Source organism: Parasteatoda tepidariorum, chromosome X2 (genome assembly GCF_043381705.1).
Source record: "Parasteatoda tepidariorum isolate YZ-2023 chromosome X2, CAS_Ptep_4.0, whole genome shotgun sequence".
Classification (NCBI taxonomy): domain Eukaryota; kingdom Metazoa; phylum Arthropoda; class Arachnida; order Araneae; family Theridiidae; genus Parasteatoda; species Parasteatoda tepidariorum.
The window spans coordinates 23,523,339-23,533,798 of NC_092215.1; positions in this window are offsets into that span (position 1 = coordinate 23,523,339).

Below are 10,460 nucleotides of genomic sequence, written 5' to 3' on the forward strand. Positions count from 1 at the left end.
CGCAGTATTTATATTTTTTTACCCTTTGGTCTAATAAAAACGTAAATCATAGTAGCACTGTAACTATTTTTCCTGCCATAGGTGCGATTTTAGAAATCAGTAAATAGCATTATTGTTTTCTATTCAACAGCTATTTCATTTATTTAAACAAATTTTTTTGAAATATTAGACTAAAACATGTTTAAAAATAATGTAGTTACAAATCATAAGACGGTGATAAAATGAAATATAAATTATTAAATAGAAATAAAGAAAATAAAAAAATAACATATTTAAAGTCATAATTTTCAGCAATTTTCCAAAATCACGACAGCAACGCCAGCCGATACATTATATTTCCTTCCCACAAGTAGTGATGTCATTTTTGACTAATAGCCACAGCGACTTTGAAATTTAATCGCTCGTGCAAAAACGAGGCCAAAATTTGAAACATTTAGGTGATTCCCTCTATGACATTTTTATTAATTTCAAAGTTTCAAATATTCCGTAGCTTTTAACAAGTTATTAACTTAAGAGTATCAGTTTATAAATGAAAATGACATTATCATTAACTCTATTTAGTTGAAATAAGCATTTAGTAAACTTTTAAAAGTAGTAATTCTTAGAAATAATTGTTTTTGTTAGATTTCATTTAAATGTTTTCTTTATTCATTTAGTAAAGGACAAAACAGAACATAATTTTGTTTTATATTGCACTTTTCTTGGAAACATAAATTTTTAATACCATTATTCTCCTGGAATTTGCCTTAGTCAGAATCAAAAGTCAAATTTTTAAAAGTAAATTAAACTATACACTATACTATACAAACAATATACTAGCTATACACATTTACAAAAGAGTTTACATTGACATTTTTATTTTTTCATACGCAATATCAAGTGCATCAAGCTTCATATATATGTTACCGAGAATGGCAGAAATAAAAAAAACGTCAATTTTCATCGGTGAATGTCAACAATCACATAGTCGCTTTGGTAAATGTCCGAAACATTTGTTATGTCTGATTTGATATTAATTTATCCGCTGATATTATAACATTTATTCGATATCTTAATATCTGTTGAGGATGGATAAGGAGAAACATCAGTGTTCAGAGTATCGATTAAATGCATACTGGGTAGTGGTACTTAACTTTAAAAAAACAGTGTCGGGTATACCAGGCAAGTGTATATTGCGCAGTGGCACTTCATTAGACCTAGTATATGTTTTGGACATTTACCGGAACGACTATGTGATTTAGATTTATGAAAGAATTACTAAATTATTGAAAATTACTAAAGTAAATTAATTCAACAATTTCAAATACAAAAAAAAATCTTAACTTGAGGACAAACAATATTTTTAATGCTATCTTTTCCTATTACATTGTTTACGTGTTTCAGCTTGAATGTTCTAATTTAGATTCACTTTTAATTTTGGAAATTTTGAAAGGTAGCCGCAATCTTCAAAATACGGATATAATAGCAGTTTCATGCACACTGGGAAGGGGGTAGTCGACAGGAGCCTCGAAGCCGACTTCAGACACTGAAATTTTATATGTGTTATTATTATTTTTATTATGGAATGAAAGGTTTAAAGAAGTAAAACATTTGACTGAAGAAATATATTTTATAAAGAATGAAACATGATTTTCAAACAAATTTGAAAAAATGAAATTTGATAGGTCATCAAAATTTAAATATTCTTTACTTTTAAAAAAAATTAATGCTACTTTGTTTATTATATAAGTTTTAACCATAGCACAGGGATTCATCTAGGAATGCGGGGGCCTAAGCCACAAAACTGTCAGGGATCCCTGATCGTTACTTCAAACAAAATTTATTTGCTGTTTCTTAATGAAGTGTTTTTAAATTATTTATATAATAAATAAATTACGATACGTTTACAGATTTGAGCTTATATCTATTTTATTTTATAACCGTCGTTGAACAGCCGATCCAATTTTATGGGTTTACGGCTACTAATGTTCAACTCCGTAGCCTTGTAATTTTGAACTCAATCCAGAAGACAATGGAGCTTCTGGATCGAGTATTGGGAGAAATTTGCTTTCGTGGAGGACTTTTTGATGGAGCTAACCCGCATTTGCGTGACATGGAGAGGAAGACCACGAGAACCTCCCACGGTTAGCCTAACGGCAAGGAGACTCTAACCCAAGATCCGTCTAACAATGAGTATATTTTACGTCATCACTGCGGTTGGTGTGAGCTGAGAACGGAATTTAAATCGAACCCGGTTCACCTTATTGGAAGGCGAACGCTCTATCCCCTGAGCCATCACGGCTCTAACTAAAATATCAATGCTTTTAAGTTCTTTTTTTTTAATTCCATCTTTTTTCTATTGTGCTCCTAGGCTGCCTAATGGAAAATCTACTCCTGAAACTCAGAACCATTCTCATGCTCTTCATACTTTGAAGGATATTCTTAAGTTTTACAATTTATAAAGATGTAAGAAAATATAAAGCTATAGTAAGTTATAGGACAACAAAATTGGAGAGTCAGTCTTTCTTGTCTCAAATAAAATATTAATGTCTTTCAGTTCTATTTTCTTCTTTTGTTTCTTTTCCCTTCTTTCTTTTTTTTAAAGAAAAAAGATAACCTTTTGATAATTATTTGCTTATTTTGTAACATTTTGACTTCGTAATAGTACAACTTTTTCTTTTCAACATCTTATCCTACTGAATAACCTAATAAACTAAGTCGTTCACTTGGTCACACTTTTGCATAAACCGCAAGTTTAACGCTAAAATCAATCAAATAAATATTAAAATCGTCTGAGTTATACTTTTTTTCTAAGAAAGAAGAAATCGAATTTTGTAATGTTAGTTGGCGGCATAAGCAAACTTATTGACCACAATTGAGAAATGGAATATTAAGGAAGCGAGTCACGTAGTGTAAATGAAGTCACACGAGATGATTTCTCAGTAATTATTCTTGAAAGGGTGTGGTCATCATGATGTGATCCGGAAGGGAGCTATCGTCTTGAACACCCTCCGGTGGTCATCCAATTCCCTCATTTTTCCTTCGAAAAAAAATTCTACTTGTTGTGATAAGAGATGATAGATTTGAATGCGTGGAACGAAAAGAAGATTATCAATTGCTTAATTGTTTGCGAATTTCGTGTCTTACAAATCTGTTTCTAATACAGTCGAAACCTGTTTAAGGGACCAAAGCAATCCCTACTCAATAATGAAAATTTGTTACACCGATATTAAGAATAATAATATTTATTCAAATTATTGTGCTACATTCGGATTTTACGTCTAAAAAAATTTATAATTATTTTTCAATTTTGATATATTTATACTGTAATATATTGTCTTTAATATAATTCGGAAAATATGAAGTACAAGTGTAATATTTAAAACAGTNTAAAAAATAACCAAAATTAAGTGTTCCTTTACTGGGTGTTCATTCACTGGTAAGAGCTGTTCCTTCACTTGGTGTTCTTACTACTTGTTATTTAAACCTCCAAAACTTTAAAACAATATTATGTAAGTTCTCTAAAATTTTTTTACATAATTTGCAATTAGTAACAAATATATTGACACTTTCATTTAATTAAAATTACGAGCTTTGAAATTAATATGATTTTTTAAAAGGCAAGCGAAGCTTAAGTGTTCCTTCACTGGTTAGTTTACCCTACAATATTTACATATCTAATACAATGATTCTAAAGGAAGACTGTAAAACATAGCTCCTGAAAAAATATCTAGTAAATTGTTAGAAAAATTACAAAAATCATTTTCACCTTCATAAACTTTAGAGGTTCATTGTGGGGCCCTAAAAATTTGGAAGTCCAGGGCTACAACCTCTGTAATCTCCCTCTTAAATCCCTTATAATAGTAATGAAATTACGCGAGGAAATTACTGATCGTAGGCTGACCAAAGTGGTCATCCACCCACTCACTGACCGCAGTCAGTGGTGTTTGATTTTGGTTGTTTCTCTGGGATACGTATCTTAAAATTAGGGGGATCTAATCGAGGCCTGCCCCTAATCGATGCCCCGATCGGTCGGGCTTCCACATAAGTCAGAAAAGCGGTTGAAAGTTTGAGTTCCTTCATTGCTAATTTTATTTTTGGAGTGTTTCGCTATACGAACCACGAGGTTAGGGCTCTGAGTTTAGTTATGAAAGATCGGGGTTCGATTCGTGTCCTTTGTAGATCTAAGGGCTCCATAATGGCTGGAAAGTAAAGGCCATCAGGGAGCACAGCTTATCCTACTGCCATCATTATGCAGTTGGTCTGGAAATAGTGGAGGCTTTAAATTAATGACCTGATTCTCAAAAGGCTGTTGCGGGAATGGTTTATTTCTCTATACTCTATGCCCCTCATGTTCGAGAGGTTGTGAGTTCAATCCTCGCCGGCCGAACACTTCCAGTGTACAAAACTGTGACTGGGGCACGCTAAATCTATCTGGATCACAAAGCCCTTCAAGTTCTTATAACAAATCAATACTTCAGGGGGTACTGAATAGGAGATTGATCGTGCTCTGGTTCAGGTCAAAATAACGATCTGCTGATGGTTTGTGTGTGAATGTAAAACGAGATGTGACGTATGTATGTTTTCTCCGGATCTTCTCCAAGGATGTTTCGCAGACTGTCACCAATAACCCATTGTGCAGTTCTAATACGACGTAAATAAAAAGTACCAAAATTACCTATACCTCTATCTCTCCCCTACACGTGGCTAGAACTATTTATGTAAGCCAAAAAATTTTGAACTCAATTATAATACACGTTAATACAAATGTAATTCTATGGAAATTAAAAATTATTGTATTCTTTATTATTTTGTTTATTAATGATTGAAGAAATTTTGAACTGTGGGGTTTATACATTTTAAATTGTTTTAAAATATGTAACTACTTTAAGTGACTTTTTGGTACTTTTTTTTTACTTACGTCGTACTAAAGCTGCACAATGGTCTATAATTTTAAATGACAAAATCGAAAGTTTGAGAGATTGTGAAAATTTTGATCGATTCAGTTCACATTTTGATTTTGTCATAAAAAATCACATATTCTAAAATGCTGAGAAGAAAAAATAAAAATTCGTATATTTTCAGTGTCAATTGATGTTCATTTCCTAAAATATATGTACTTATCGGACAAAAATGTGTTTTTACTTGCCGAAAATGCTTTTTGCTTCATTTTTAAAAGACATTTTAATATTTATTTTAAGTGAAGTATTGTACACTAAAAAATAACTTAATTAAAAATCATTAATTCAGAGGATTGAGACATTATTTTTTGTTGTACTTTTTTAACTTTAAAAATTATTCATTTGCTGATAATCGACAATATGATTCGGAAGTTCGTTTCACGGTTAACATTTTAGGAGAAATTATAAGTTACGGGTACTTCATTTGAGAACTAAAAAACAGATTTACTTTATATACATTTTATATTAGAGTCAGCGATGGATTAAGAACCTCAGAGGCCCTAAGCACTTAAAAAATTTTGACGCTCTTTAAATGTAATTAAAAACATCAACGCAAATAAAAAAAAATATTTTTCTTAAATAAAATCAAAGTTTACAAAAAATAAAAAAAAATTATATAACAGTCAAATTTTACGCTTTTTGAAGAGGATCTGGTGGGAATCAAAATTTTTCAATTAACTCTTTGAAGGGTTTTCAACGCTAATCACGTATATTCTGCGATTTTAGAGCAAAATTAAAATAATTTTGACATTTCTGGTGTTTTATTTTTAAGAATTTTCCTGACCCACAAGCTATTTTTTTCTCACTTTAATAATTATTTAATTTTATTCATATAATTTTCATTTAATTTTTCATTTTAATTTCATAAATATAACGCAATTTTTTAAGCAAATTTTTCGGTTGTTCCGTATTGCCCTATAATATGCTTTTTAAATTTTTGCCAAAAATATTTTAACTGTCGGTCTCAAGATAATATTCATGTAAAAAATATTATCTTGATATCTTGAATATTATCTAACATTAACGAATTTTAATGGAGAATGCAAAAATATACACCGAAGAGCCATTACATTATGACCACCCTCCATCTATAATAATGGGTCGCCCATGTTTTCATGATTTCTCGCCCAGAAACAATGTTTTCATGGGCACATTAGGACCCATAATCCTCATAGAATCCCCGACGTCTGTAAGCTACTTGAACATAGTTGCAGACCAGGTTCACCCATTCATGGCAACAGTTTTTCCTGCGGGGGATGGTGTTTACCAACAGGATAATGCACCATGTCATAAGGGTCGAATCGTCGAGGAACATTCCAGTGACTTTCAAGTCATGTCTTGGCCCCCAAATTCACCTGACCTTAATCCAATAGAGCATTTGTGGTCCTACTTGGAAAACCAAATTCGTGCTGCCACGCTACCGATCACAGTGTGAGGGAATTGCAAGACCAGTTGGTGAACGCTTCGTACCAGATACCTCAGACTACCCTATCAGCACCTTGTAGAATCAATGCCACGGCAGGTGCTAGCAGTTTTGAGGGCTAAAGGTGGTCCTACATATTATTAGCAGGGTGGCCATAATGTAATGGCTCTTCGGTGTACAAACCAATTCAGTATAGAAACGGAATAATTAATCAATGAAAATAACAAACTTTTCATTTTTTTTATTTCTGAGAATGTTGAGAAACCAGTAACTATTCTCCGGGAATTTACAAAAATTTTCTTATTACCAAAAGCGTTTATTATTATTATTAACTGCATTAACTCGTTTTCGTGCGCTCGTATCGATGCTAACGTTTTAATTCCCTTCTCTACCTTTACAAAGTGATGCGTTCCCCGTTTTGTGTTTAAGGTTTGACAAAATAGAATTATTTTCTTCTTTTTCACTCACTTGAAAAAAATTAGTGTTTAAAATTTTATTTTACTTTATTATTTTATTTATTACAATAAATTAAAAATATTCTATACATTTAATATGTTGAATGTAAAACAGTTAAAGTTTTGAACAAATAATAAATTAATTAGATAATTGGACGTTATGTGTTACTTCACTTTGATTTCATTTTTATGAAAATTAGCAAATGAAAGTGAGTTTTATATATGTGATAGACTGATAGAGCAATTGCTTTATAATGCACTATATGCTTTCATATTGGGCCGGGATAACCTGGTTGGCAGGGCGCACGTTTGCGAGAACGAGAGTTCGAAGACTCCCCGTGTAGTAAATGGCGATTGGCGCACGTTAAATCTGTTGGAGCATAAAGTCCACCATGCTCCCATAACAAATCAATACCTCTGGGGGTACTGGAATGGAGATCAGTCGTTCTCAGATTCAGGTCAAAATTACGATCTGTGGATGAATGAATGGATGTATGAATGGGTCCGCCCTATAAACGGGTGCGACGTATGGTGTGGCAGAAGTTGAATTGTTGGCCATAGATAGTGCCACTGGAAAACAAGAACAATCGCACTTCCTCTGCCTAAACAGGCATACGTCAACAACAACATGCTTTTATATTGAATTGTAATGAACCCTAATTTTATTGTAAATTCATAAATAGTCTGAGAAACAGTTTAACCAAAAAATCTATCAGTTTCATTCATTTCAAATTTTCACTTATTTCAATTTTTTATGTTTTATTGACATAATCTGTTGGCTAGACCAAAACGATTGTTATTTGCTTGTCGGTCTGGGCACAGTGCTGTGAGGGTTTAAATGCAAGTATTTTTAAATGATTGTAATAATAGGTGACAGACCACGTCTAAATGACAGGAAATTTAATTGTAATCAATTATAGAGAGGCGCGATGGCTCAGGAGATGGAGCGTTTGCCTTATAATGAGGTGAGCCGGGCTCGAATCCCAGAGATGACTGGTCGATACGAACTCCTCATCCGACTTGCATCGACCTCAGTGCTGACGTGAAATATTCTCAGTGGTAGGCGGATTATGGGTTAGAGCACCCTTGCCGCCAGGCTAACCGTGGGAGGTTCTCGTGGTCTTTGTCTCCATGTAACGCAGATGCTGGCTACGTAGTTGAACATTAGTAGTTGTAAACCCAGAAATTGGGTCTGCTGACGGTTATGAAATAAAATCAATTTTGGAAGTTGCCTTTTCTCACTCTAATGAAATAATTTAAATAAGTTAATTTGAAAAAACCACTGTTACCAACCAATTGTACCAATACAGACCAATTTTTAAATTAATTAATTGCTAAAATAACTTATCCACTTTACCGGTATTCTTTTTATCTTCAGTATTTTTGATGTGAATAAATAATCTAGTATTATTTTTAGAAAATTGAAATATTTTTTTTCTAATAATGATTTTAACGAAGAATTAGAAATGTTATAACACATTAAGATAATGCATTAATATGCTGTTTTGCATATTTAACTGAAACTTATAATTAATTTTCAATTTCACAATGCATTCCATTAATCAATAGTATAACGATTTATTTATCTGCTTCCTATGCTTTTTATTTAAAGAAAAGATAGGAATCCAGAAAGCATCACTGTTAAAGTAATTTGAAAAAATTAATAAAATATTAAGTTATGAAAATGAGAGTTATTAAATGAAAATTATTAAAATATGGAGAAATTATCAGCTTGTGAAACCAGCTGATTTTGAGCAACCGTTTTTCAGTTTATACTAAACTGGCTTTAATTATGTTCGAAATATTGCTTTGATGCATATTTTAGTTTTCAAAATAATGCAAAACTTGTACTTTTTTTTTGTTAAAGGAATACAATTAAAAACTCAATCCTGAAAATAAAGAAGAAAAAAAATACAGCTGATAAATTCAATATTATTTAAATATAAAAACTTATGAAATCTTACAACATGACATAAAAGGAAAAAAGGGAAGAAAGAAAAATATTGAATCAATTTTCAAAAAAACATTTTTTTTTTTTTGAAAATTGATTCAATATTTTCTGAAAAAGGGTGTTCGCAAAATAAGAAAGTGGTCACCCTGAGTAACTTTTCATTAAATAATCTGATTTTCACGCTCTAGGACTAAGTTTAATAAATTCAAAAATGAAATCTTAAATGTGCTGATTAATTAATGCAGGTGATATTTTAATGATATAATAAATTGCAAAATCAGACACAAAAACATATTTTCTCTGAACAAACATATCTCATTTCCACGGATTTGGAATTCTAACATTCAAAATATTGATGTTAGCTAGCCGTAATCTGGAAAATGTAGTTGCAATAAATTAGACAGAAGGGCAGTTGAAAATTCGGACCTCTTAATTTAATTTCACTGTTTTGTGCATTTCACTAAATCACGAGAATTTTTCAGCGAATCAGAAGATTTTTTCACAATTATATAATTCATTAATCTAAAGATAATTTCATTTAAAAACTATTGTTATAATTACTAATTATTTAATCGATAAATAGTCGAAGCATTTTTGAGTATGCAATATCGATCGAATAGTTTCTGAGTTGAAAAAATTTCAAAAAGCTGTATATTTAAAACCTGATTTCTCGAGAACTGTTCCGCTAATTTCATTTATGTTTTGTATTTTGTCGGGGAAAATTACATACTTAACAATGTTCAATAGCAATTCAAATTCCTTTCGATAGAATAAATAAATTAATATTTTACATGGAATTATATTCGGATAATTGAATTTTAGAATTGAGTGTAAATACTTTCTGATTCGCTTAGTAATTTCTAGAAATAAAACAAAATACTCAAAATATGAAATTAACATGAAGGGATCCAAACTTTTAGTCGCTCTCCAGTATAAATTATTGAGACCATACTTTTCAGCTTTTGGCTACCCCCTTCTTCCTTTTTTAAACATTGCATCACGCTCTAAAAAGTAAATACAGTAAAAGGGATGAAAAGCCGACCGGCCTGTGTAGGGGGCAGGGAACTGTCCTTGCATCAAAAAGGTCCTGGGTTCGAATCCCGGGCAAGGCATGGATGTTTCTTTCTCTCTCTGTGTGTTCTATGTCCAGTCTCCTTTGCGTGTGAATGTGTGAGAATGTGACCCGCCCTATAAACGGATTGTGGTTGTGTGAATGGCGTGGCGGAAGTGGAATTCCTGGCCATAGATGGCGCCACTGAAAAACAGTAACAATAGCACCCCCACTGCCTAAACAGGCATACGAAAAAGAAAAGATGAAAAAGATGGTTATTGCAGAAAGATTCGAATACTATTAAAAACCTGTTCTACAGGTTATGAATAATATACGAACTTAATAACCTGTTCAACACCAATTTAAACGAAATCGGGTATATGTAAATAATATTGACATCAGTGTCAAGTAGATTTGGTTGAGATGCAATCCTTATCAAAATGTAATACGGGATATAATTATTCATAAACGGGCATTGATATCTGTTCAAAAATTTGCATGGGCAATACCCATTAAAGATAAGTGGGAAAAATGTCTGCTCTAGAAATTATTTTTAAAAAAAGAAACCCCAAAGTGTTACAAACAGATTCTGGTACGGAATTTATGAATAAAATAGTTCAGAATTATTTAAAAAGTGAGA